Source organism: Ambystoma mexicanum, chromosome 3q, assembly GCF_040938575.1.
Source record: "Ambystoma mexicanum isolate Mex_15411 chromosome 3q, UKY_AmexF1_1, whole genome shotgun sequence".
Classification (NCBI taxonomy): Eukaryota; Metazoa; Chordata; class Amphibia; order Caudata; family Ambystomatidae; genus Ambystoma; species Ambystoma mexicanum.
Window position 1 is genome coordinate 779,015,593 of NC_090926.1, and position 27,425 is coordinate 779,043,017.

General features: G+C 47.9%; 1 protein-coding gene across 1 annotated transcript in view; it reads right to left on the reverse strand.

Annotated features, from left to right (window-relative positions):
• The window catches only part of NUP85 (nucleoporin 85), a 977,524-nt gene that overhangs the window by 64,848 nt on the left and 885,251 nt on the right, over positions 1-27,425 (reverse strand). The gene's annotated exons all lie outside the window — the stretch shown is intronic.

Sequence of the window (27,425 nt, forward strand, 5' to 3'; positions counted from 1 at the left end):
AGGCAAGTCAACCGCACTTCTCTTAACTTTCACAAACTGTTCAGTCAGCGTACCCAACTAAATTTAAGTACCTGCTCACCACTGTACAATCAGGCTGCGGTCTACACATTCACTGCCCAGAACTAGCTGGAATTTATGTATACAATGCAGCTCTTCACCCTGTCGTCCACTGAAGACTGCAGCCAACTCGGCAGACAAACTTCGCTGCAGAACTCAGCCTGGATATATGACTGATAATCTGTGCTACAAAGCTGGTTGCCAGGATCCAAATCCTGTCGTTTTAATTAAAAAAAGAAATGTGTGAAGATGTATCACACAGTGAACTTATTCCCAAAAGTGAATGTTAAAGAAAAAATGTGTTTGTGCATTGTTTATTTCCTAATGAGAGGCTGTATCTGTATATTAAAACAAATGGATATTAACGAAACAAGCACATTCCCTATTGCAGTTTATTAAACTCGTATAGTTCCAAGGTAACTTTTTGGTTTTGAACATTGAGTGACTGTTTATTTTTGTGCAACTTTTTAAATGTCTGTCAACCAAGACAGAAACATATGAAAAGCAGTAACAGGGTTTGAAATTAAGATTCAATGAGCAGGAGCTACAACCACCTCCTGGATATCTGGCATCAGCCAGTAGGCAGAAGCTACCACAGGGGAACCAAGAACGAGTCTCAGCTGTGAGAAACCTAAAGGTGCCTCACCCGCTAATCCCTGGGGATCTGTCATCCAGGTGGCCAGGACACAGCCATCGCTTTTGGATCCAGTTCTTGGGGCTGTCCAGTGCGAGAGGATCACCTGGATGAGGGGTCTAAAGGGAGTAGAAGTGGGACACTGGATTATGAGACGCGGTATCCCCTTCCCTGTAACACCTTAACCGAGATCATGGGGTGTAGAGCGGACTATTTGTAGTAAAGCTGATGACACATCTGGTCACAAACTGACAACTAGAGGATCCACGACACTGGTCCGCATCGAGCCCCCGACCGGAAAAAAGTTTCTGAGAGTGCTGCAAAACAGTAGAATATATCTAACATTAGGAATCCGTGAGAGGACACAATCCATTATAAGTGGGACTTACTATCTCAAGCAAGAAATAAGATACAGTAAGCCTCTGTACATACAAAGGTCCTCAGGAGCTTCTGTAACTTGTGCAGCATGTGCCCATGTGATGGGGGCTCCAGATATTGGGGTAAAACCTTAGGGGTCCATTCTGTGAATCTGGTATTCCCTTATGAATAGGGAGGGTTACTCACAGTAGCATCCTTCTCTTACGATTCCTTGCCCTGTGGCATTGGATCAGTACTTATAGTGTGCGTGGGATCCTGGGGACCTATAGTTGCTGAAGCGTATGCGTCCATCCCCGACAGTACCACGTTTCATTTTAAGGATAGTGTACGGGTAGATGGTGTAAACACCTCAGCTATCATGGATTCTGGAGTCACCCTAGCATTAAATGGAGGAGTGGCAAGGATTCAGAGGCACGTTCCAGGTAAAGTTCTGCTGGGAAACAATCTCAAGGTTTTAGGATTTGTGGGTGAAACAGAAGGGAATAGTTTCTTACCTGTAACTCCATTTCTCCAGCATTGGTATCTTTCATGGATTCACATGCTTAGAATATTCCCCATCGTCAGGCTGGGAATCCTCGGTAAATTATATAGACCATTTCCATAGGAAAATTTCGACACTTTTGTGTCCTATCTACGTCGTTTTGGGCCGCGTACGCCTGCGCCATTAGGACGTAGAGTTACAAGTAGCACCGCCCCCGCGGCTCCCTCAGATTTCAACCCCAAAAGTAGTCTGGGGGACATCTGGTTTGCATGCCAGGGGAGGCTGGCGGGCGCATGTGAATCCATGAAAGATACCAATGCTGGAGAAATGGAGTTACAGGTAAGAAACTATTCCCTTCTCCAGCATTGGATCTTTCATGGATTCACATGCTTAGAATAGATTGTACAGCAGTATCCCCCATAGATGGAGGTGTGTATGCAAACCAATATCTCCATAACCATAATGCATATTTATCATGGCAAAACATCACCGTATGGTATGTTAACAGTGACAACATCACACTTCAAATTACATTAGCCAAAGGATTTGACCCCTTAATTGGGGCTTACCTTATTGAAACAGGTGCCGTAGGACTGCGCGACCCATCTGTGTATCCTCAGCATGTTGCTGCTCGAGGCAATAATGCCGGGTAAACATGTGTGGTACCGACCAGGAAGCCGCCTGACAGATGTCTCCCAGCAGAATTCCGGACCACAACGCCGTCGACGAGGAAGTGGATCTTGTCGAATGGGCCCTTGGACGCTTCTCCAGCGGTTTTCCGGCTTTTGAGTGACAAAAGGAAATAGTAGACGACACCCATCGGGCTAGTCCTTGTTTCGAGATCGGCTTACCTTTAGCCGAAGGGCCATAAGCCACAAATAGCTGTCTCGGGTCTCTGAAGTTTTGAGTGCGATGGAGGTAAAATTTTAAAGCTCTTTTCACGTCCAATGTATGGAGAGTCTTCTCCACAACCGACGAAGGTGTTGGAAAAAACGTCAGCAGCACTATAGAAGAGTGCTTATGAAACATGGTAAGGACTTTAGGAATGAAATGAGGATTAGTAGCCAACACGACTTTATTACTGAAAAATCTCAAGTACGGTGGATCGATCACTAAAGCTTGTATTTCTGACAGTCGTCGAGCCGTCGTAATAGCTACCAGAAAAGCCAACTTCCATGACAAAAATGTCAATGACATCGGCTCAAAAGGGGGCTTCATCAGTGCTGCCAGAACCAGGTTAAGACTCCAGCTTGGAGGGAACTTTTTCGCCGGAGGAAAGGTTCGGAACAACCCTTTAAGGAAATGTTTAATCAGCCGGTCCCTAAATAACAGAGTTGAATGTCTCTTCCGAGTAAATCTCGAAATGGCAGCTAGATGCACTTTTATGGATGAAACAGACAAGCCTTTTCGAGCTAGGAGTAGCAAGTATGGTAGAAGCTGTTCCGGTGTGATATCCAGCGGGACCAGACCTGGTTGACCTGCGCACTATATGCAGAATCTCCTCCATTTGTATGAATATGAAGCGTTCGTGGACGGCGCCCTCGCTGCTTGCAAAATGCGACGACAGTCCGCTGTAATCTCTAATGTACCAAACTCAGAGAAATCAGGAGCCAGGCTGTCAGACTGAGGCTGTCGGGGTCGTGATGTCAAACAACCCCTTTCTCCTGAGACAGAAGGTTCGGGACTTTCTGGAACCTCATTGGTTCTGCTGCTGAAAGATGGAGTAGATCGGAGAACCACACTTGTCTCGCCCAGTACGGGGCCACCAGGATCACCCGACATGGATATCTGTGGATCCATTGCAGCATCCGATGTATGAGCAGAAATGGGGGGAAGGCATACAGAAACTTGCCCGTCCACGGGAAAGAGAACGCTTTCCCTAGTGAGTCTTGCTGCGGCCACTTGCTCGCGTATTGTGGGCATTTCTTGTTGTCTCTCGTTGCAAAGAGGTCGAGGGCCGGATGACCCCATTTCTCGAAGACACGGTGTAGTTGTTGGTCGCTCAATTCCCATTCGTGTAGTCGGTTCATTTCCCTGCTGAGAAAGTCTGCTTGCACGTTTTTGACTCCTGGCAAGTGGAACGCCAATAGATATATCTTCTGCTGAATGGCCCAATGCCAGATCTCCTGGGCTTCGGATGACAGAGTTCTGGAGCGAGTTCCTCCCTGTTTCCTTAGATAAAACATTGTTTTTGTGTTGTCTGTCACAATCCGTACAACCGATGCCTTTATCCGTGGAAGAAAGGATTTCAGGGCCCAAAGCACAGCCCTTAATTCCAGCACATTGATATGAAGGCCGGATTCCTCCGATGACCGAACGCCCCTGAACCTGTAGGGAATCGAGATGAGCTCTCCATCCAGTTAGGGAAGCATCCATCACCACCGTCATCTGGAACACCGGTTCCAGTAAGGGCATTCCCTTTGTCAGATTTATGGAAACTTTCCACCACTGAAGTGCCTGCACGAGTTTGCTTTGATGGTCAATTTGTCCGACCAAAGCCCTTGACTCTGTGCCCATCGATCCGCCAAGAATTCTTGAATCGGTCTCATGAAGAGACGACAATTGTTGATTAAGGGTATGCAGGATGACATGGTCCCCAGTAGGGACATGTACCTTCGCACTGATACTCTGGTGTTGACTTTCCACTCTGATGCTTTTTGCTGCAGTTTTAGAACCCTTTCGACGGATGGCTTTACCAGTCCTGACTGTCTGGAACTCTGCCCCCATAAAGACCAAGGTCCTCGATGGCAATAAGGAGGACTTTTCGAAGTTTATTGCGAAGCCCAAACGTTGTAGGAGGCACATGGTGGCATGCAGACTTTCCTGTGTTCTTTCTGGAGACAACCCCCTCACTAGCCAATCGTCTAGATAAGGGTACACATAATGACCTTCTTTCCTTAATCAGGCTGCTACTGGAGCCAGGCACTTGGTGAACGTCCCGGGAGACGATTTTAGACCGAATGGGAGGACCTTGAACTGATAGTGGGTCCGTCCGTCGACGAACCTTAGAAATCTTTTGTGACGCCGACGCGTTGGGATATGGACGTATGCGTCCTGAAGATCTAGCGCCGACAAATAGTCTCCCGGTTGTATCGAACGGATCACTTCTTGGAGCGTAAGCATCTTGAACTTTAGATTCTTGAGCAGTTTGTTGCGTGCTCGTAGATCTAGAATGGGACGCCATTTTCCATTGGGTTTCTTGACGACAAAGTAACGGGAGTACACTCCCTGTCCTCTTTCTGCCACCGGGACCAGTTCTATAGCCCCTTTCTGCAGCATAAGCGTCACCTCTTGCCTTGGTATTTGAAGGTGGGGCTGCGTCGAGAACACCGTTGGAATGCGTGGCGGCTTGTCCTTGAACTGTAGAGAATGGCCCAGATGTATCGTTTCCAAAACCCATTGGTCTGTTATGCGTGCCCACTCGTCGATGTGACGAGACACTCTGACCCCCAGGACGCCCTGTAAGTTGTTATTGCTGGCTTTTGGTCTGTTTATCCTTCGTCGACGAGGAGTAGGCGCCTCGTCGTCTGGAGGTTTGGTAATCTCTGCCTTTTCGAGTAGCTTGGGCCACACGTCTGTAGCCTTGGGAAGAGTAGGAGGGCCTGTTGAAATCTCGGTCTCTAGATGATCCAAACCGGGAGTTACCTGATGCTCCTCTGAAGGGACGAAAGGAACGAAAAGTCCTACTACTCTGGAGGGCTCCAAGGGAACGAGCAGTGTCAGAATCTTCTTTCATGCCCTTCAGGGCTTCATCGACTTTCTCCCCAAACAGGTGTTCTCCTTCGCACGGCATATCCATTACCTTATATTGTACCTCTGGTCTGAACGTCGTGCATTTAAGCCAGGCTTGCCTCAGTAACACTACGCCATTGTTAATTTGCTTAAAGCCTGATTCCGACAGGTCGACAGCAATGTTAATGGAATGATTGGAGGCCTCTTCTCCCTCAGGTACGAGCAGCATGGCAGACTTCCTGTGTTCCTCTGGCAGATGGTCCAAGATAGGAGCTAGTCGATGCCACATTTCCCCATCATACCTGGCCATAATAGCCAGGGTGTTGGCTGCTTTAACTGTAGTCGCTCCGACCGATAGCACTTTCTTTCCAAAAGCATCTTGTCTCCTGGCTTCGTTATCGGGCGGGGTCGTGCATTTGTGTTGCGACCTTGCCTTTCTGGCCGTCGCGGCGGATGCCATCTCCGCTTCAGAGTCCCATGTAGGGTCCCTTGAGGGGGATAATGAGATTCCGACACTGACAGTTCCCCTTCTTCCTGTGGACGAGAACGATCTTCCTCAACCGGGTAAGCGGTAGAAATTCTGGGTGGAGGGCGAGGAGCCGGGCCTGGCTCGTCGACGACCGACGAGGCTTGCGGCGCTGTCGGGACAAGCTGAGGTAACCGAGTGTCCAACCGCTCCAACTGCTTCTGTAATGTGTTCAACACCTCCAGGGACAGAACAGCCTGGGGATTCAGTAAGGAAGAGGTAACTGGAATGGCACTTCCACTAAAGAGCGACCCCGAACCAGTTGGTTGTAGTCCCAGAGCGGTTGGATGTGCGACCGGATCACGGTCATCCTCCGCCGAGGAGATGGAGAAAGCCGCTTCTGGTTGCAGCAAGGCTTCAGGCGGAATCGGGTCAAAAACCTCCGGTTGCCATCCCACCGACGGGGCCACCGTCGACGATGACATCTTTCCCATAGGCTGTCTGGCCTGACGAAATAGCCGTCGGAAGAGCAGTCGCCGAAGACAAAGCAGGCGTCGACGACTGGACCGTCGTCGGTGAAGTCTGTGGAGCAGGGCCTTGAGGCGTTCCCACCGTTTTTGGCCTCGACTTGTGGGACGAGGACTCTCGACTCGAGGTAGACTTATGATGGTTTGAGGAGGATTTTGATGGGTCTTTTCTCTCCTTTTTAGATGAGGAGGAAGAAGACGAAGCCTTATGTGAAGAGGACGACTTTGCAGGATGTTTCTCCGAGGGGCGTTTTTCAGATGAGCGCGATTTCTTCGCCGGAGGCTCTGCCGACCCTGATCGACGAGGGGGGACAGGAGACTTAGATCTCGAGGCTGTAGAGCCTACCTCCGATGCTGGGTGCACACCCGCTCCGTCATTGAGCCAAGTAACCAGGCGTCTGTTGCGGTCTTTTAGGGTCTTCTGTGAGAAGCCTTGACAGATCTCACACGTGTCCACCGTATGATGAGGGTGAAGGCAGTAAATACAGTCCATATGGCCGTCTCCTTCATATACCTTCTTAAGACCGCATGTAGCACACGGACGAAATAACGCCTTTCCAGACATACTTTGAAAAGAAACAGTCGAAGCAGAAGTAGAATAACGCACAACCTAATAAAATAGTAGATACTCGAGGTAGTCCCACTACTTTGGTAGACGGTTGAAATCTGAGGGAGCCTCGGGGGCGGGGCTACTGACACCTCTACTTCCTAATGGCGCAGGCGTACGCGGCCCAAAACGACGTAGATAGGACACAAAAGTGTCGAAATTTTCCTATGGAAAAGGTCTATATAATTTACAGAGGATTCGAAGCCTGACGACGGGGAATATTCTAAGCATGTGAATCCATGAAAGATCCAATGCTGGAGAAATACCAGGTACGGTCTCAAACAAGGAAGGCTGCCTTAACAAAGACTAAGCCCAAGGGGAAACCCAGGGCTAAGAAGTCAAAGGTTCCTAAAAAGGGGAAGAAGGGTTCCTCACCTACCATATAAATAAGTGAGGTTAAGTTAACTGACCAGACCGTTGAAACTGACAAGGAAGAAATATTCACTTCCAATGATAAGTGTTAGAAAATACTTTCTTTTTGCACCTTTCCCTCCATAGATTTCTATGGGGCCTCCCATTCATTTTGCTCGTTTTGAATCCTGTCCTGGCTTTTGAGGACAGCAAAGCCTTCTGCTTTACTTTCCTTGCCCGTTTTGCTCATTTTGTGGGGAAACTGACTAGTCCCCAATGACAGTTTGAGAGACTAGGTCAGTACTGAGAGACTATGGGCCTCATTACGAGGCAGGTGGAATGGGTTTAACGGCTCTGGTAATGGTGCTGGCGCCGTTAAACCCATTCCGCCCTATTACAAGGTTTCCTTGCGGGACCCGATCTGGACGTCTGGTTTTACCAGACGTCCAGAGCGGGTCCCGCGAGGGGACCAGGGAGCTAACAACGGGCATGTTATTAACAGGCCCGTTGTTAGCTCCCTCCCCATTCCCATTGAGCCCTATGGGGGCTCGAATGGGAATGGGGAAGGTCCGGGTTCCCTGAAAGAGGAAATACCGGGCACTCCAAGGTCGGAATGGGCCGGTATTTCCCCATTCAGGGAACCCGGACCCGAGTTCGGAGGCAGGCATGCCCTTATTAAAGGGCATGGCTACCTCCAAACTCGTAATGAGGCCCTATGTCTCTATCAATCTGTGTATTGTTACAATTGCACATATCACCTTACAGTGAAGTACAGTTAGTATACTTTGTACCTTTATACATTTTAAATAATGGCTTTTTGGTTACTTTGACATTGTGCCTACGACAAGGTGGTGGCAGCGGTGTGATTTCTTGTGCACTTTTGCATTTACTGTGAATGGCTACTAAAAGCGGCTAGCACCCTTAGAAGGGTGTACCATGAGATTATTTTCGCTTGTTCTTTGGCCTTCTTCCTGCCTTCTCAAGTCAGGAAATGCTTTATATGGAGTTCCCTTTCCCAGGGAAAGCTGCTGCTTTCGCAGGCAAGGGGGCTTTGTGTGTGAGAGCCAGAGGAGGGGCTGGGATGATCTGGCCTTAGTCCACATCCTTTGGTGCACAAACCTCTGTTGCTGGACAGATGTGGTGACCAGTGGTTGTCCAACCCCTGGCTGTTTAAATAGTACAGATCCTTACATCGGTGGGTTTGGGCTTGTGACCTGCTTGAACCTTGGATAAAAGGAGGACTCCTGTCACTGTTCTTCAGATCACTGTTGGAGCCAAGACTTCTACAAAGACTAACAGCAAGCTGACGACCAGAAGATAACCCCAGCAGATTACCAGCATCATCTCTAGTGATTGGCTGGGTGAAGCCCTGCTCCTCTGCCGATTTCAAAAGACCCTTGTTGCTGCTTCGACCGTTGGAACATTCATTCTCGACCCCTGCTTGAGGATACATGCCTTGAGAGCTTTTGGAAGTGTCCCTGGACCAACCAACTCTCTCCTAGGCTACCTCGGATCTAGCTTGTGTCACAAGTTGCTTGTCCTCACAATTTCAGCCGTTTTACTCCAAGGGAAGCTGTGCTAGGGCTATTTCTCTGTTTGCAGCTGTACGATCGCCTGCCAACGCCAACCGCGGTGAGCTTTGTTCGAAGAATTCTTCTGCAATTCCATGAGGTGCTGTGGGCTGGATCTGCAATGTAGACTTCTTTATCTTCATTTGGGGTCTTCTTCAGGAAGATGACGAACTGTTTGCTGTGCAACGTGAACAACTTCCGACCAGAAAAGTGACCTCTAAACCCATAACCTCTGTGCTTTCCTCACCCGAACCAAGTGTAGAAGAGTGTGTCCTCAATGGATTCCGGAAGACTTGCAGTTGTATCTGGAAGAGTAAGGGGTAAGTTAGCATACCCGTTTCTGACCCCCCCTCTCTAGCCTCTATAGGTTAATACCGGGCTTAAAGTCCCTAACTCCCCAACACCTGCTGGCCTGGACTCTGGTTGCCGAACGTGGGCTAAGGATCCTTTCTTAGGTCATACCTAGTGAATAGGATAGAGTGGGTTACTTACCTGATCTTTGGTAAATACTTATCTAACTTTTAAAAACTTTATAAAGCACCACCACCAGCCCACTGCACCATTTCTGAATACATTTCATGAAGAAGCTATATATTGGAACGTCACTTAGGGCACTAGGCCCGATACCATCTTAGGGTTGGAATTTTTAAGAGAAGCTTTATTCTGACTATTTCCACCTATTCTTCTTGCATCTGGGTACTGTGAGCAGTCAGAGATGAGAGCCGGACACAGGCTTGCCATGTCTTTTGGGTTAAAGACCTTTATTAAATAAAAGGAGGTTGGGAAAAGGCCTCTTTGACCCTGCTCCAAGAGGATTTCCCTATGTAAACAAAAGCTAAACTCTGACGGTCAGAAAAACTGTTCAAATGTCCAACGTTCTATTCTGACCCTCAAATTTAACTCTACGGTGCAAAGGAAGGGATTTGTCTATAACCTTAATCGGTTTGGAAAAAGTGTTAAAAAAAGGAATAAATGATTTAATCAAATGTTCCTGGATAAAATTAATGATTCCAGAGGGCAGTTCCCTTCCCCTGGATTTGTCTTTACTCCTTGAGATTTCCATACATCATATTTCTTTGGGGGGCTCTTCTGGCCAAATACAACACTTGCACAATAGTCCTTTGGTTTCACAATCTTTGAGTCTCTCTTGGCTAAGTATAGCACTTGTAGAACAACTGTTTCTTGGCCTTCAGTTTTTGGGCCTCTCTTGGCTGAGTACAACACTTGTTCATTAACATTCACAACTTTGGTTTCCTTTCAAGAATAGTTCTTTGGGCATCACTTGGCCAAATGCAACACTTGCATAAACCCCTCTGTCTTCTTGTATTTGGCTTTGCAGCCAGCAATTGCCCGATATATGTCCCTGCCAGGACATCCGTATTAGACGCTTGACTTTGCCTGGTGTAGTCTGCTGCAAGGACTTTTAATTCACACACTTGAGGTTTGCCTGGTATACTCCCATGCAAGGACTTTGCTTCTATTCATATGGGTGTTTCACCCGCTCCCAAACTTGTCTGTATATTTAGTTTGGTAATGTATCTTCCAAATATTTTATCTTTCTTCTGCTTGCTTTGTAGGGACACAGAGTGCAACCATACATAAGCAAAGGGTTTGTTTGCAATTCAAATTCCCTTTTACTAAGTCCATCACTTTCATGCAGGTAACTTTCAGGTGCACACCTTTGGCGTGTTCGCCGATACGCCCCGGTGACCCCATTCCTCTCAGGAGGACTCACCAGTTTCTGCAGGAGTATATCTCAACTCTCGTCGAGGAAGGTTTCCCGCTTCTCTCCCAGTCTTGTATTTCCCTTGCTCAATGGTCCTCCGCAGCTTTTTCCCTCCCTGACCCCTGACACACCTGTTGTCCTGCTGACTACAGTAAGCATACTACTCCTCCCCTGCTTCTGCCTGAAGTTCTCTACCTGCTACTGGGGATCCTGCAGCGCTGCACGATTCTGCAATTCCTTCTTCACAACGGTATTGGCTTATCGACTCCCTGCTCCGCGCAGAGAGGTGTAACTCACTCTCGCCAGTTGCCACAGCAGCTGCCACCATAAATTCCCCTTCCTTCTTTTGGCACAGCAGTTCAAGGCCCTTCTCTCTGCAACAGAGGATTCCTGCAGCCAGCTCCTCCGGGGGTGTGGGAGGGGGCTCTCGTACATTTCCTGAGTCTTTCCTTACTTTTATATTGGCTCTGGCAAAAAGGATTTGGTAAAGGACTAGACTGTTGACAGTGGTTCTCATGGGAAGTGATCATTCTTGCCCCTTGCCTATTCCTCGTCTAAGTTATTGGGGAAAGATTAGACCATTGTGTTAGGGAGAGTTTTCATTTTATGGACAATTTCCCTTACCTAAAGAGTCCCCCAGCAGCTTTGCTGGATTTCAAGGGTTTGTTTCTTTTTCCCCTGATAAGAGTGAGACTCCTTTTCCCACTCTTAGGCATTTTTGCTATGTGTGTTCTAGGCTATTTTTGTGTTTAATTCTTATGGGATCTTTCTCAACCCCATAGGAACCATCTTTATTCACATGTGTTACACAGCACCCTCAGTGCAGTGACACAGGGGTGTCGTAGCGACCCCCAAACAGACTCCATACCCTGGGACTGACTGTCTCCCAGGGCATGTAAAGTCCCCAATGACTTTACTAGTCAAATCCTATGAACTAAACCAGTACAACCCATCTTACTATGGAGGTACTGGAAGGGGTTAATAGTTTTCCCCCTATGTTCATTTTCGAGAGTGTACCCTACAGCACCTCTCTCAAAAGTTTCTGGCTGGTGGCAGTGGTTACTACCATAAATATTCGACCGCAAATATTTCTTTATGGGATTTTCCCATTGTTCGAGGCTACCACTTTTTCTGACAGCCTCTAACATACCGCCGGTGCATTTTAATATTAACTTGACTCCGGTAGGTTTTATTTGCCAGAACTTTAATATAACTTCTTTCTCTACAATCCTAAACCAGGTCGGGGATCCTTTGTTCGTCTGTTTGGCGGGCTTCTGCCCAGAAGCCCTCCTTTCGGCACCACTGAGTCTGGGATGGGTCCATTGCGTGGGGGGGGGGGGAGGAGTAGGACCCCTGTATAGGTAGGGTTGCCTCAGCAACCCATTTCGCACTCAATCCTCATAGGCCGGAGGGTCTCCCACCAAGATGACCACTCCACTGTGCGAGTGACAGCTAGGCTGTATGAATGGGGATCTTTTTGCATAAAAGTAGGGTTCTGAGGACTGGAAGAGCAAGACGTCGCCACTGGAACTAAAAATCCGAAGAGGAGAGAAGCCAAAGACATCTGCAACGACTGAACCACCGGTGAAGCCCTGCTGCAGCGTCTCACCACTTTTCTCCACACGATGAGAGAAGATCTTCTTCTGGAAGAGTCTTTTTCCCTTGAGCTGGTGGGGCCAACCAGTTTGCCAATCGCCTTCCAGGATCTGCCTTGTACCCTGTACTCGAAGGCCGGATAGCCAGGCACCAGTCCACACGGACCGCGACCTATTATTCATCGGGCAGCAACGCGGATGGTTTCATCCCTGGGTAGTGCAGTAACTCGAACCTTCCTCCACAACGAGAGCATCTCTTCCTCTGCTGGATCACCCGAACTGCAGGAACTACCAGGAACAACCGCCACCGCAGGAGCCACTTCTTCATTTTAAGGTACATTGTTCCGCCAGGCCGCCCTTGCTTCGCGGTAGTGCTAAAGGTGTTTTAAATCCTTTACCTACCTGTTGGGTTGGCTGCCCCTCGCTCAACATTGTCATTTCAACTTCTGCAACCACTTTTTCAAATATCGTTAACCAAAGACTTGACTGCAGCTACAAGGACATTTTGCTCATGGGCCCTTGCCCTGTACCATTTACTGACTCTGGTCACATTTGTTAGATCTGCTTTCGCGAGACTGATTCTCCATTCAAACTGTGTGGTGCTCTTTCTTCACACTGCATAATCATTGTGAAATGCCATTTTGCTCAGTTTTCATTTTAAGTATTGCTTATACTGATGCACTGTCTTGCTGAATTGGTTCACAACTGATGGGAAGTGTTGCTAGGGTGTATAAGAAACTATTTCTGAATAACATGTGCTTTCCCTCCCTTGTGAGGAATTGTTAGAGGATCCCTTGTGTGTAGTTTTCACTGTGCCGTTTTGCTCAGTTTTTTGCTCTGGTTCACTGGGTCTACAATTCATATAGGGAGTTTGTATATTTTTCCTTGACTTAACCTAACTTGCTTGATACTTGTGATACATGTGTTTTAATAGAAGTGTATAAAATAAATATATATATACTTTTTAAATACAAAGCTTTGGTCAGTGTTTCCTTGTTCCATAGTATAATAGGCCTACTGTGTAAACCCTGAATACTGCTCATCTCCCGCTTGAGAGAAGTCTGACTGCTCAGCCACAGCTACCAACTAAATCTTTGTGGTACAGACTGATACCAAAGGGGATTTATTGCTCTCACCTGTAGTCCTAATCTGGTGTAGTGCTCCCTAAGGGAACTACACTGGATGCTGCCTAACACATTGACAGTGATTATTATGGGGATTGATCATTGCTCCTCCACTCCTCTTTCTCGTCACAATACTGGCAAAGTGATCTTCATTGAGGTGACTCCTATTCTTCCTCGTCCCAGTACTTTTTAGGGGATTGGTTAAAAGAGTACAACTTATGAGACTATTAGGGGACGGTTGTTCTTAGGGTCATAAGGTTTTTGGGTCTGTTGATTGGCGCAAATACTGTGTTCGATCTGGCGAGACCACTCTACTTCCACTAGGAATGCCTCCCCCCACATGATCCTTCCTTGGGTAGCCACCCCCAGGGTCATGATCGGGTAGTGCCGCCCTTCGCTGGTCATATGGGAAGAGACCCTCCCAGGGAAGAAGGAACAAGTTACTTATCTGCAACGGTTGTTCCCCAGCATGGGTCTGGCATGGATTCACATGCTCATGAATATTCCCCGTAGTCAGGCTGGGAATCCTTGGTAAAGAAAAAAATCAGTTTGGTTTCTGAACTGTCTTTCTACTAGTAACCAATCACTGGTCTCTGGGTCATACTGCCCCCAGCCAATGACTGCCCTCTACCCAAGCCCCTCCTCTGGCAGCCATCTTCAGATTTGGTAGCAGGTAAAGTGGCAGTAGGACCAAGAGAAGAGCCGCAGAGGGGTTGGAGGGAGGGTTTGCATGTGAATCCATGCCAGACCCATGGTGGAGAACAAGTTACAGGTCAGTAACTTGTTCCTTCTCCAGCCTGGCGTTTGGCATGGATTCACATGCTCATGAATACAAGAATACATAGCAGTAAAGACAAACAACCACAGGAGGTGGCAAAGCTCAACATTAAGCAACTCAACATTAATTAAGCATTTCTTACCTCACCAGGCTCACCTTCATGCGAACAGGTTGCGCAGCACTGCCTGGCTGACTCTGGACTACTCCCTGCAGATGTCCAGCAGGAGCACACCAGACAGGAACGCCGTCGTAGCAGCGATCGCTCTGGTTGAATGGGCTCTCGGACGGCCAGGCAACGGTCGGTTTGCCAACCGGTGACAGTGCATGATGCAGCCAGAGAGCCATCTGGAAATGGAAGCCTTCGAGAGGGCCTTCCCTTGGTTCACAGGGCCAAAGTTCACAAACAGCTGTGATGTCTTTCAAAAACTCTTCGTGTGGTCCACGTAGAACCTCAGCGCTGTAGCCACATCCAGCGAGTGCAAAGTCCTCTCAGCCGGCGACGAAGGAGACGGCAAAAAAACAGGTAACACCAAGGGCTCGTTGAGATGGAAGTCCGACGGCACCTTGGGCATGAAGGAGGGGTGCGTCCTCAGCACTACCCTCGTCTCGTGGAATGTCAGATATGGAGGTTTACAGGAGAGGGCCTGGATCTCTCCCACTCGACGTGCGGAGGTGATGGCCACAAGAAACGCTGTCTTCCACGATAGGAACTTCAGCGGTGCCGAATGCAAGGGCTAGAATGGCAGACCCATGAGCCTGGTCAGCACCACATTGAGCTCCCACGCCAGGGCCAGAGCCTTCACCGGCGGGAACGAGCAGAACAGTCCTTTCATGAACTCCTTCACCAGGCGGTGAGACCACAGCGACGACTGCCCCGGAGTTCTGTTGTAGCGGGAGATAGCCGCCAGACGGATCTTGGAGGCATGTGCCAGCCCCGCCTTGGCCAGCATCAGCAAGTACGGCAGTACTTGAGGAGCCGTAATCCGTAGAGGGTTGATCTTCTGTGCACAACACCAGACAGAGAACTTCTTCCATTTATGTCCATAGCACATAAGAGTCGAGGACGCCCTGGCCTTTGCAAGGACCTCCTGTCAGTCCGTCGGGATATTGTAACCTCCGAACTGGAGTGGTGCAGGAGCCAGGCCTGCAGGTTCAGCGATCCTGGGTCGTGACGTAGGATGGCGCCTCCTTCCCTGGCAAGAATATCCACGTCTGTCAACAGTTTGACTGGTGTGCGGGGGGGGGGGGTGCTGACAAGTCCAGAAGGTCTGGGAACCATATCTGCCTCGGCCACGCCGGTGCAATGAGGATCATCCTGCACCGGGACCGTCTGAGTTGACTGAACGCATACAGGAACAGGCCGTCCCAGGGGAAGGAGAATGCATCGTCCATGCTCCCCGGCTGGGGAAGCCTGCTTGCGAACCCCCTGCCACATGTTAGTCGCCGTCGCGAAGAGATCTATCCGGGGATTGCCCCATCGTCGGAATAGTAGATCCACTTCATCCTTGCTGAGTTCCCACTCGTGGCGCGAGCGCAGCTCCCTGCTGAGTATGTGACGGTGTTCTTTACTCCTGCCAGGTGGAAGGGTACCAGGAACATCCCTTGGGCGACGGCCCAGTGCCACAGATCCTGCACTTCCTTGGATAGGGCTGGGGATCTGGTGCCCCCCTGCTTTCAGATGTAGAACATAGTGGTGGTGTTGTCGGTGAAGATCCGCACCACCTTGCCCTTGAGGGACGGAAGGAAAGACCTGAGGGCCCAGAACATGGGCCGGAGCTCCAGGACGTTCATGTGCAGGGACCTCTCCTGCGGGAGCCAAAGGCCTCCTGCGTGGAGATCTCCGGTGTGCGCTCCCCATCCTTCCAGGGAGGCATCCGTCGTCACTGTTTCCTGGTGTGCTGGGGTCTGGAAGTCCTTGCCCGCCGAGAGATGCGCGCGGGTGCTCCACCACCGGATCGCATGACGGAAAGTCTTGTTGAGTGGGATCTTGTCTTCGAAGCTTCCCGCCGCTTGCAACCAACGGGCGTCGAGGAACTCCTGCAGTAGCCGCATCCGCAACCTGCACAGATGCACGAGGTAGAAGCACGATGACATCATGCCGAGCAGGCACTTGATGGCCCTCACCCTGGCCACATCCATGGTCAATAGCTGTTGTACCTTGCCCAGGATGGCCCTCGTCCTTTCCTCCAACAGTGAGGCCAACCGCGCCACTGTGTCGAGTCTGGCACCCAGAAACAGGGCGTCCTGCGAGGGTACCAAGTGGGACTTCGCAAAGTTGATCAAGAATCCCAGTTCCGTGAGCAGGCAGACGGTCTTGGCTGTGTGATTGATGGTGAGTTCTCTTGACTTTGCTCGGATGAGCCAATCGTCCAAGTAGGGGTATACGTGGATCCCCTGCAGGTGCAGCCGTGCCGCTACCGGTGCCAGACACTTGGTAAAGACCCTTGGAGCCGACTTCAACCCAAAGAGCAGGGCCTTGAACTGGTAGTGCCGCCCTTGGACCACAAAACGTAGGAACTTTGATGTCCTTTGTGTATGGGGATGTGAAAGTAAGCATCCTCCAAGTCCAGCGACGATAGGAAGTCGCCTTCCTCCAGCTGTCCCAGCACGTGCTGAAGGGTAACCATCCGGAACTTCTGGGCCTTGATGTATTTGTTGAGGCGCCGAAGGTCCAGGATGGGCCGCCGGTCTTCTTTCAGATGAGGAAGTACCGCGAGTATACTCCAGAGCCCCGGAGTTCTATCGCGCTCTTTCTCAGCATGGCTCGTACCTCCAGAAGCAGCTGTGGAACATGGTTTTCTTTCCTGTCCACAGGTGGGAACCTGGGGCACCTTCTTTGGAACTCCAGAGTGTGCCCATGGGCTAGGGCGTCCAGCACCCAACGGTCGGTGGAGATGGACTCCCACACGCCAACGAAGTTTGCCAGCCTGCCACCCACCGGGGTGCTTAGGTGGGGGCCCGACATGGCCGGTTCAGTCCGGTTTCACCGAGGCCTTGCCACCCTGGGCTCCTTGGCGGCGACGGTATCCACTGGTCTTGCGGCGGCCTCTGTAAGCTTCCTGCGACGAGGAATGGCCAGCTTGGAGGTTTGACTATGAACTGCTGCCAAATCCTTTGGAGGCACCCTGAGATTTGCTTCCGGAGGTACGAAAGAACAGCCCTTGAAGAGTGCCTAGGGCATGGGCCATATCAGTGTCCGCTTTGATGGCCTGTAGCGACTCGTCCACCGCTTTCCCGAACAGGTTGTTTCCATCAAAGGGCATGTCCAGTACCCTGGTCTGCACATCCTGACGGATGTCGGTGGCCCTGAGCCAACCGTGCCAGCAAATGCCATTGTCCATCTGAAGAAAACAGGTGGCTGTGTGCGTCTGTCTGTCTGCGTCTGTCTGTCTGCGTCTGTCTGTCTGCGTCTGTCTGTCTGCGTCTGTCTGTCTGTCTGCGTCTGTCTGTCTGCGTGTGTGTCTGGCTGTCTGTGTGTGTGTCTGGCTGTCTGTGTGTGTGTGTGTGTGTCTGGCTGTCTGTGTGTGTGTGTCTGGCTGTCTGTGTGTGTCTGGCTGTCTGTGTGTGTGTGTCTGGCTGTCTGTGTGTGTGTGTGTCTGGCTGTCTGTGTGTGTGTGTGTCTGGCTGTCTGTGTGTGTGTGTGTCTGGCTGTCTGTGTGTGTGTGTGTCTGGCTGTCTGTGTGTGTGTGTGTGTCTGGCTGTCTGTGTGTGTGTGTCTGGCTGTCTGTGTGTCTGTGTGTGTGTGTGTGTGTGTGTGCGCCTATGTGTGTCAGTGTGTGTCTCTGTCTGTGTGTGTCAGTGTGTGTCTGTCTGTGTCTGTCTGTGTGTGCGTCAGTGTGTCTGTCTGTGTTTCTGTCTGTGTATGTGTGTCTGTGTATGTGTGTCTGTGTATGTGTGTCTGTGTATCTCTGTGTGTGCGTCTGTCTGTCTCTGTCTGTGTGTGCGTCTGTGTGTGCATCTGTCTGTCTCTGTCTGTGTGTGCGTCTGTCTGTGTGTGCGTCTGTCTGTGTGTGCGTCTGTCTCTGTCTGTGTGTGCGTCTGTCTCTGTCTGTGTGTGCATCTGTCTGTCTCTGTCTGTGTGTGCGTCTGTCTGTGTGTGCGTCTGTCTCTGTCTGTGTGTGCGTCTGTCTCTGTCTGTCTGTGCGTGCGTCTGTCTCTGTCTGTCTGTGTGTGCGTCTGTCTGTCTCTGTCTGTGTGTGCGTCTGTCTGTGTGTGCGTGTGCCTCTGTCTGTCTCTGTCTGTGCGTCTGTCTGTCTCTGTCTGTGCGTCTGTCTCTGTCTGTGCGTCTGTCTGTCTCTGTCTCTGTCTGTGCGTCTGTCTGTGCATCTGTCTGTCTCTGTCTGTGCGTCTGTCTGTGTGTGCATCTGTCTGTCTCTGTCTGTGCGTCTGTCTGTCTCTGTCTGTGCGCGTCTGTCTCTGTCTGTGCGCGTCTGTCTCTGTCTGTGTGTGCGTCTGTCTCTGTCTGTGTGTGCGTCTGTCTCTGTCTGTGTGTGCGTCTGTCTGTCTCTGTCTGTGTGTGCGTCTGTCTGTCTCTGTCTGTGTGTGCGTCTGTCTGTCTCTGTCTGTGTGTGCATCTGTCTGTCTCTGTGTGCATCTGTCTGTCTCCGTCTGTGTGTGCGTCTGTCTGTGTGTGCGTGTGCCTCTGTCTGTCTGTGCGTCTGTCTCTGTCTGTCTGTGTGTGCGTCTGTCTCTGTCTGTCTGTGTGTGCGTCTGTCTGTCTCTGTCTGTGTGTGCGTCTGTCTGTGTGTGCGTGTGCCTCTGTCTGTCTCTGTCTGTGCGTCTGTCTGTCTCTGTCTGTGCGTCTGTCTGTCTCTGTCTGTGCGTCTGTCTGTCTCTGTCTGTCTCTGTCTGTGCGTCTGTCTGTGCATCTGTCTGTCTCTGTCTGTGCATCTGTGTCTCTGTCTGTGCGTCTGTCTGTCTGTGCGTCTGTCTGTCTCTGTCTGTGCGTCTGTCTGTCTGTGTGTGCGTCTGTCTGTCTCTGTCTGTGCGTCTGTCTCTGTCTGTGTGTGCGTCTGTCTCTGTCTGTGTGTGCGTCTGTCTCTGTCTGTGTGTGCGTCTGTCTCTGTCTGTGTGTGCGTCTGTCTCTGTCTGTGTGTGCGTCTGTCTGTCTCTGTCTGTGTGTGCGTCTGTCTGTCTCTGTCTGTGTGTGCGTCTGTCTGTCTCGGTCTGTGTGTGCGTCTGTCTGTCTCGGTCTGTGTGTGCGTCTGTCTGTCTCGGTCTGTGTGTGCGTGTGCCTCTGTCTGTCTGTGCGTCTGTCTGTCTCTGTCTGTGCGTCTGTCTGTCTCTGTCTGTGCGTCTGTCTGTCTCTGTCTGTGCGTCTGTCTGTCTCTGTCTGTGCGTCTGTCTGTCTCTGTCTGTCTCTGTCTGTGCGTCTGTCTGTCTCTGTCTGTGCATCTGTCTGTCTGTGCATCTGTCTGTCTCTGTCTGTCTCTGTCTCTGTCTGTGTGTGCGTCTGTCTCGGTCTGTGTGTGCGTCTGTCTCGGTCTGTGCCTCTGTCTGTCTCGGTCTGTGCCTCTGTCTGTCTCTGTCTGTGCCTCTGTCTGTCTCTGTCTGTGCCTCTGTCTGTCTCTGTCTGTGCCTCTGTCTTTCTCTGTCTGTGCCTCTGTCTGTCTCTGTCTGTGCCTCTGTCTGTGCCTCTGTCTCTGTCTGTGCCTCTGTCTCTGTCTGTGCCTCTGTCTCTGTCTGTGCCTCTGTCTCTGTCTGTGCCTCTGTCTCTGTCTGTGCCTCTGTCTGTGCCTCTGTCTCTGTCTGTGCCTCTGTCTCTGTCTGTGTCTGTGCCTCTGTCTGTCTCTGTCTGTGCCTCTGTCTGTCTCGGTCTGTGTGTGCGTCTGTCTGTGTGTGTGTGCGTGTGCCTCTGTCTGTCTGTGCGTCTGTCTGTCTCTGTCTGTGCGTCTGTCTGTCTCTGTCTGTGCGTCTGTCTGTCTCTGTCTGTGCGTCTGTCTGTCTCTGTCTGTCTCTGTCTGTGCGTCTGTCTGTCTCTGTCTGTGCATCTGTCTGTGCATCTGTCTGTCTGTGCATCTGTCTGTGCATCTGTCTGTCTCGGTCTGTGTGTGCGTCTGTCTCGGTCTGTGTGTGCGTCTGTCTCGGTCTGTGTGTGCGTCTGTCTCGGTCTGTGTGTGCGTCTGTCTCGGTCTGTGTGTGCGTCTGTCTCTGTCTGTGTGTGCGTCTGTCTCTGTCTGTGCCTCTGTCTGTCTCTGTCTGTGCCTCTGTCTGTCTCTGTCTGTGCCTCTGTCTGTCTCTGTCTGTGCCTCTGTCTGTCTCTGTCTGTGCCTCTGTCTGTCTCTGTCTGTGCCTCTGTCTGTCTCTGTCTGTGCCTCTGTCTCTGTCTGTGCCTCTGTCTCTGTCTGTGCCTCTGTCTCTGTCTGTGCCTGCGTCTGTCTCGGTCTGTGCCTGCGTCTGTCTCGGTCTGTGCGTGCGTCTGTCTCGGTCTGTGCGTGCCTCTGTCTCTGTCTGTGCCTCTGTCTCTGTCTGTGCCTCTGTCTCTGTCTGTGCCTCTGTCTCGGTCTGTGCGTCTGTCTGTCTGTGTCTGTCTGTCTGTCTGTCTGTGTCTGTCTGTGTCTGTCTGTCTGTGTCTGTCTGTGTCTGTCTGTGTCTGTATGTCTCTGTATGTCTCTGTATGTCTCTGTATGTCTCTGTATGTCTCTGTATGTCTCTGTATGTCTCTGTATGTCTCTGTATGTCTGTCTCTTTTTTTTTATTAATTGGTTGGTTATCAACCTTTCAATTGATTGTATAACACAAATTAATCACATTGAACATCAAAATGAATTCAAAATAAAATCAAGCTCAAATCAATACCCAACAAAACCCTACAACCCCTCTACTTCAGCATTTCATCATTTTACAACAACAGCAAAAGGTGGCAAAATCACAATTCATATATGTACATCATCTGAATTATCATTTAAAAAAACAATCTAAAATAGGTTTGAATTACCACATCGTTAAAACCATAAGTAAACCACATGTGAAGAGGACGTTAATTACATAACACACATATTTAAGCTGCACTTTCAGTTATCTCAAGATTTAGTGCTAACATAAATTGGACAGTAGCTATACGGACAGCTTGCAGAGGTGAGGAGAATATTCTAAACCAAAGTACATCTTTAGTTAAGCAGTTATAATTTTCATACAGTTTTTTAAAGAATGTACAGCGTAATTCTTTTAATGAGGAGCAACCTACTATCAAGTGTTTTAAAGTTTCCTCACACTCTGGTAATTGACAAAACCGACAAATATTTTCTTGTTTTGTTATTTGACCTCTTCGAGATAAAATTTCTGTGGTGGGCCATAGATTGAGTCTAAATCGGAGATAGTTGTTTCTGAAGTGGGGCGAGGGGAATTTAAGTAAATAAGAGGCTGCAGGTTCTCATTCTTTTCGTACCGAAAGGCAGACCGCTATAATCTTTATACCGCGAGCAAAACTCTAAAGTGCAAATCCAGTCATGCTGATATAGTTTTCTCTGGGCATGATTGGGATTGATTAAAAGCAATTCAATAGTAATGTCGGCTTCTACTAAAAGATTGGTAACAAAATTTCTCCACTTATTGGGAAAACAATGTGTGGATTTCAGCATGTATATAGCCAATATATAAGATAAATCTGAACAATTTATACACAGCAAAAATTTCCTCATTAACGAACACAATTTCCAAGGATAAAACACAAACATTGAATGGACTCCTAGCTCATAACGTATCAAAGGCCCTGGAGTTGAATTCGGTAACTTAAACACTGCTCGCCAAAATTTTCCCTCGAGTCGATCCAAAACACACGGTCTCTTGGTAATTTAGTTTCAGAGCCGTATGTTATTATCGGTAAAACTTTTTGGGCATAATATAAAAGTATCTGAGAACATGTAAATTTACCAAATTTATGCAAGAGGACTTAAGCTTGGCATATTAGTGTTTGCAGCTTTTGTTTTATATCCTGGACATAGGGAATATCACACTTCAGATTGTTAATAATCACTCCTAAATATTTGTATTGTGGGGTAATAGAGATGAGCTCTTCTTGGAAAGTCCAGATGGACGATTTTAAGGGGCGACATTTTTTGTTATGACATTGCATGATCTGTGTTTTGCTTAAATTAATAGCCATATAATTGCTTTGAACATACAGTGAAAGGCCTTTTATCAGCCGCTGTAGACCTGACGGCGTTTTAGAGATTAAAATAAGATCATCCCCATATAATAACCATGCAATTTGATGAGACCCGAGTTTTGGGGCATCTGAGTTGATATCAATAAAATTCTTGCCCATGTCCAGTATAAACAGGTTAAAAATATTGGCCGCCAGAATACAGCCCTGTTTCAGACCTCTTGCTGTCAGGATTTTAGTGGTTAGATGCCCAGCTAAAGTAGTTCTTATCTGAATTGCAGTATTTGTATGGAGAAGCGCAATCAGTTTAATTAGTGAACCGGGGCAGCCCATTTTAATCAATTTACTAATTAAAAGATGTCTATCGATTGAATCAAAGGCCTCTTTAAAATCCACGAAAGCTAAAAACAAGGGCTGATTAAGGCGTTCACACTTAGCTTTGATCGCATTGATTGCTGTGATATTTATTGCCGTGCCTTTGCCTGCAACAAATCCGCTTTGGAATACATCGGCATTACGAGAGGTTTCTATCCAAGCCCGCAAGTCTCTGAGAATCAACCGGGCAAAGATCTTGCCCGGTGTATCAAGAAGGGCAATCGGTCTATAATTTGAGGGGTCTTGTCTATTACCCTTCTTGAACACCGGGACAATAATAGAGAGAGACCATGATTTAGGCAATTGTTGAGTGCGCATGATTGTGGAGTAGAGTTGATATAAAATCTTTGCCCATAGGTTCGGATCTTGCTTCATCATGTAATTAGAGATCCCGTCTGGACCAGGGGCACGCGATCTACTAGATTTATTAATATAAAATTAAATGTCTGCTACTGAGAATTGCAAAGTAAAAACTCCTGGATCACACTGACTAAGTGGTGAAATTATAGTCTCAGGACAGGCATACAAATTTGTGTAATGTTCGACCCATTGTGCCTCTGCTACGTCATTGATTTGTAATGCAATCTGCGTATTAGGGTTGGTCTTATTAATTAGTGCCCATATTTGTGCAGAGTTTTTTTATCCCATCTTTTGGAGCATACATTCTCCATCAGTTTGATAAAGAATAGATCGATGGGCCTTCATCCAATTTTTATGTTTTGTTTTCAATGATTTAAGGGCTTGCCATTTCACTTGGATAGGCAAAGCCAAAACTACCTTTTTTTCCCTTCTAAACCAGGACTTTTGACGCTGTACTTCCCTGTCAAAAGAATGCAAGGGAAAGTACTTTGTCTTCGCCTCGTTTGTTGTACCGAATGTATGCAATAAGTCACTATACTCGAGTGACTTATTGGTGCCTTAGATCCTCTCATACACAATTGTCTGTTCAAATACCCTGGCGAATTTCGCCAAATTGTATTCAGTCCAGTGTAATCTATTCATACCTTTGTTTACTAATAAGGGGTGGTATGTATTATATATCTCCTTTTTTCCCTGTGAAGCCATACAGTGCCATTTCACATTCAATATGTTATGATCACTGTCCTCAGTGGAGATCACACAAAACAACTTAATATCAGAGAATAATTCACGATTAACATAAATGAAATCAATAATTGCACTGGAGTGTCCTTTTTTCCATGTGTTCTGTGGCGGGCTATCGGCCGAGCATGAACCATTTAACATAACCAAGTTTTTTGTCTCAATAAAAGTGTTCCAGGAGACCAGTTTGCTATCCATACGTTTGCATCCAGACAGTGCAAATTTAAATCGCCCGCCAGAATAACATGCGGGTATATAGGGAGTTTAATAATCTCTAACCATAACTCTTCCAGCTCTTTAAGAAATGATTTGGTGGACTTTGCAGCTGGATTCCAATATATATTTACTATCGCATATCTTTGTTCTCTTATTGTGATAATTATCAATTGAGTATATCGATTTGGCGCAGACTGGTGTTCTAGAATAATTTCTGAGGACTTGTTTAAGGCCATAACGAGATCGGACATGGGCCGACCTTTCACAGATCGTATTGCAGGGTTAAAAACTATTTCAAAGTTGTCCCACACTGGCCGCTCCGTGAGCCAAGTTTCTTGAAATAAAATAATATCATGCTGCGATAACTTATTGGAACCATTCCTCAATAAGTGCCCGTGGCCTCACGTGTTCCAACTTATCATAGACAAAGATGGCAGAGGATATTGAAAAGTAAGTTACGACTGCTTTGATACAGATTGAGATATTGGATGATAATTTTGGTTAAACGACTGAACACATAAACCCTGTCTCTGATTGGAGACATATGTCTGCGCTGATGGATTTTGCACCGCAGAAATAGGAGCTTGAGTTGTCACAGCAGTGAGAAGCTCGAACCCTAATTCATATATTTCTCGTTTAGCAAGCCACAAAGTGTTTAACACAACTCGTGAGGACACCCAAAACCGTGCAACAGAGAGATCATTATCGAAGATAAATTCCACCAAATCAATATCGGAGGATTGCAGATCGTCTAACGCAGGAATTTCAGCTAGTATTGAAAGTATACTAGAGCGATTTAAATCATACTTCGCATAAGGTATATCTCTGCATCGGATGATCAATGGATATAGCGTTTGTTTGGATGATATTTTCGAGTTTTTTGGTGGTAAAGACGAAAACCTATTGGAGTGCAACCAGCTTGTACCCAGTGAGTGGTTTTGTTGTTGAGGAAGTGTATCAGCCCTTGCAACAGGACCAGCTGGATAACGGCTCAGATCAGTTATTTGTGAATGCATAGTATGCTAGTCAGCCTCTAACTTCGTATGTAATGTAGCATTTTTGTTCAAATTGGTCATATATTCTTCCACCGCAGTTTTTATTACTTGTTGTATTGGCATTTCAGATGCACCAAATGTGAGTTGCTTGGTGGTGGGTGTATTAGCAGAATTAGTAGGAATTTTAAGGGGAGCAGACATTTTCTTTAAAGAAGAAAGCTCAGGGATCAAGGGCGTAATGAGTGACTGTGCCACATGATTCTTTTCTGTATGGACTGTTATATGGGGTATCTCCCGAATATTAGGATCCTTCAGCATCTCTGCTTGGGCATTCAAGGGTCTTTGTTTAGTCATATAGTAGTCGATCTCCTTTCTGATTTCATTCCGTCTGGCTTCAACATTCTTATCTGAGATCCTCTCAGGAGAACAAGGTGATGAAGCTGCAAGGGTAGCACCCTCTTTTACTTGTACCACCGCAAATTGGGGTACTAAGGGAAATAAAGCTTGTGTATTCACCGCCCTATCATGTTCGGCAGCCTCAACCAGCGTGTCTAGTGGGTCATAAGCTATTATGTCGGCAGGGCAAGCCGTAAGCTTGTTACTAGCTTTCTTAGCATTAGCCAAGGCGCTATATTTTTTTTGTACTGCTTCCGCAGCCATGGTGGTGTTCTTCCTGGGCAAGGATAGGGCTTTAATGAAGGCTTTAGTTGCTGAGGTTGCCGTTTTTGTTATATCTTTAGCATTTTTTGTTTTTTTACAAACCAGGTTTGGCTTAAGTATTATTTCGCGTGGCTTAGATCCATTAAGTGAGAATATGTTAAACACTTGTTTGTCTCCAGGAACTACAGGGCCGACAAAGACCTGTCCTTCAGATTTTCAATGCCTTGGGGCAGAGAAAAATCGTTGTGAATTACATTCGGAAAAGCAGGTAAGGTCTTAAACTTTATAGCTTGGGATTGTGTAATAGGGTCGATAGGCGGCTTGTCAAAAATTAGTGATTTGCCAAGGTTTGGATTTAGTTTTTTTCGGATATTCGTTTCAATACTATGTTTAAGCGTTGCTTGCCAATGTAATCATTTCTCAATCTGTTTATCATGTGCCTGCAGTTTTCGGTCAAGCGTTTCAAACAGCTTAAAAAGAGAAGAAATGGCCAAATTCATGGCATGCCACGTGGTCTCAATCAAAATGGACGGAGAAATGACTGAAGGCAAAATAGGGTCATCAGGTGGTCTAGCCGAGATGTCAGGGACGCGTCTGGGAGTGGGGGCAGCAAATGAAGCGACCAAACTATGTGCTGTGTCTGAATATATGAAAGAAACTTCAGGTAGCTCTAATGAATTCCGACAATCATCCCCTTCCAAAAAGGAAGAGTTCGAGCTTAATTCAATTACTGCAGGATGAGGATCCGATGAACCGCAGCAGCTTTCGATCAGGGGAAGTGGTGGGGGAGCATGACAGTCATGTAATAATGGACTACCCCCACCAGCAGGACCTGAAGAATTCTGACAGTGTTTGAGGCTCTAGATTTCTGTTGGAATTGGTGTTGGACCCTGGGGATCCAGGTGCTTCACATATTACAGGCATAGGGTGAAGCTCTTTTAAAAGAGGGATTACGCCCTCTTTAATAAGAGTGTTATCAGAAACTCCCATAAAGTTTTTTACATTCGAGCCTTGGGCGCTCGTGGTGAACTTAAAACAAGGGTCAATTGGTTTACCAGTGAAGTCACAGGATAAGGGTTTAGACACAAAAAAGAAACGTTTCATATCAGCTGGAGATGTATGTCTATTGATGTTCGAGGCACTAGCAGGGGGATGCCTCCGGGGCGTACTGCCCATTTGTTTTCGCTTGTGTCTTTCGGCATTATCCTGAACCAAGATTGGCCCATTCAAAATTTCACTTCTTAGGGTACGCATGTCACCTTATAGTAATACTATCACAGAGTATAAATACAAATAGATAAGAATTATGATTAGACAAATAGATACTAAAACAGGATAGATAAAGGCTGCTTAAAAGAGAGGATCCAAAAGTAGGATAAAAAAAAAAATTAAAAAATGGAGAGTGGAACTGATTTCTTGCAAATGCGCCAAACAGTACCTTAGTTATTTGCTTGTGCTGTTTTTACACATAAAATTCTTCGCCGTCTAGGGAACGCCCGATGGCTTGAGGAGCAGCCTTAGTCCGTCTCTCCTCCCCAAAGACCGGCTAAACAGATCAATGAATTAGTACTCTTAAGGCTGTTGAACAGACCGTAGTTGATCCCAATTGGGACAATAAGTGGCAGATACTTGTCCGCTGGCGGTAGTTAATCAGTACGTATCTTACCGCAGCCAACAGCCAAACAGCACCAGCCCTTACTGCCTCCAGGGCTTAACGCTGCAAGGGTGGTTGGGCCGGCAATTTGACTTGGAGGCAATTCACGTTAGCCTTCACGTGTCCACGACGGGGCCCGCCCCCTTCAGGAAGCAAATCGCACAGCAAGAGCTCCGCTCGCAGTGCTGTGCCAAAGGAAGTCAAATGCAGGCAATAAATGGGAGCGTTATAAATTTCAGAACACGCTCCTTCAAACACAGGCAATACAACCTGCTCGGGCGGTTGGGCCGGCA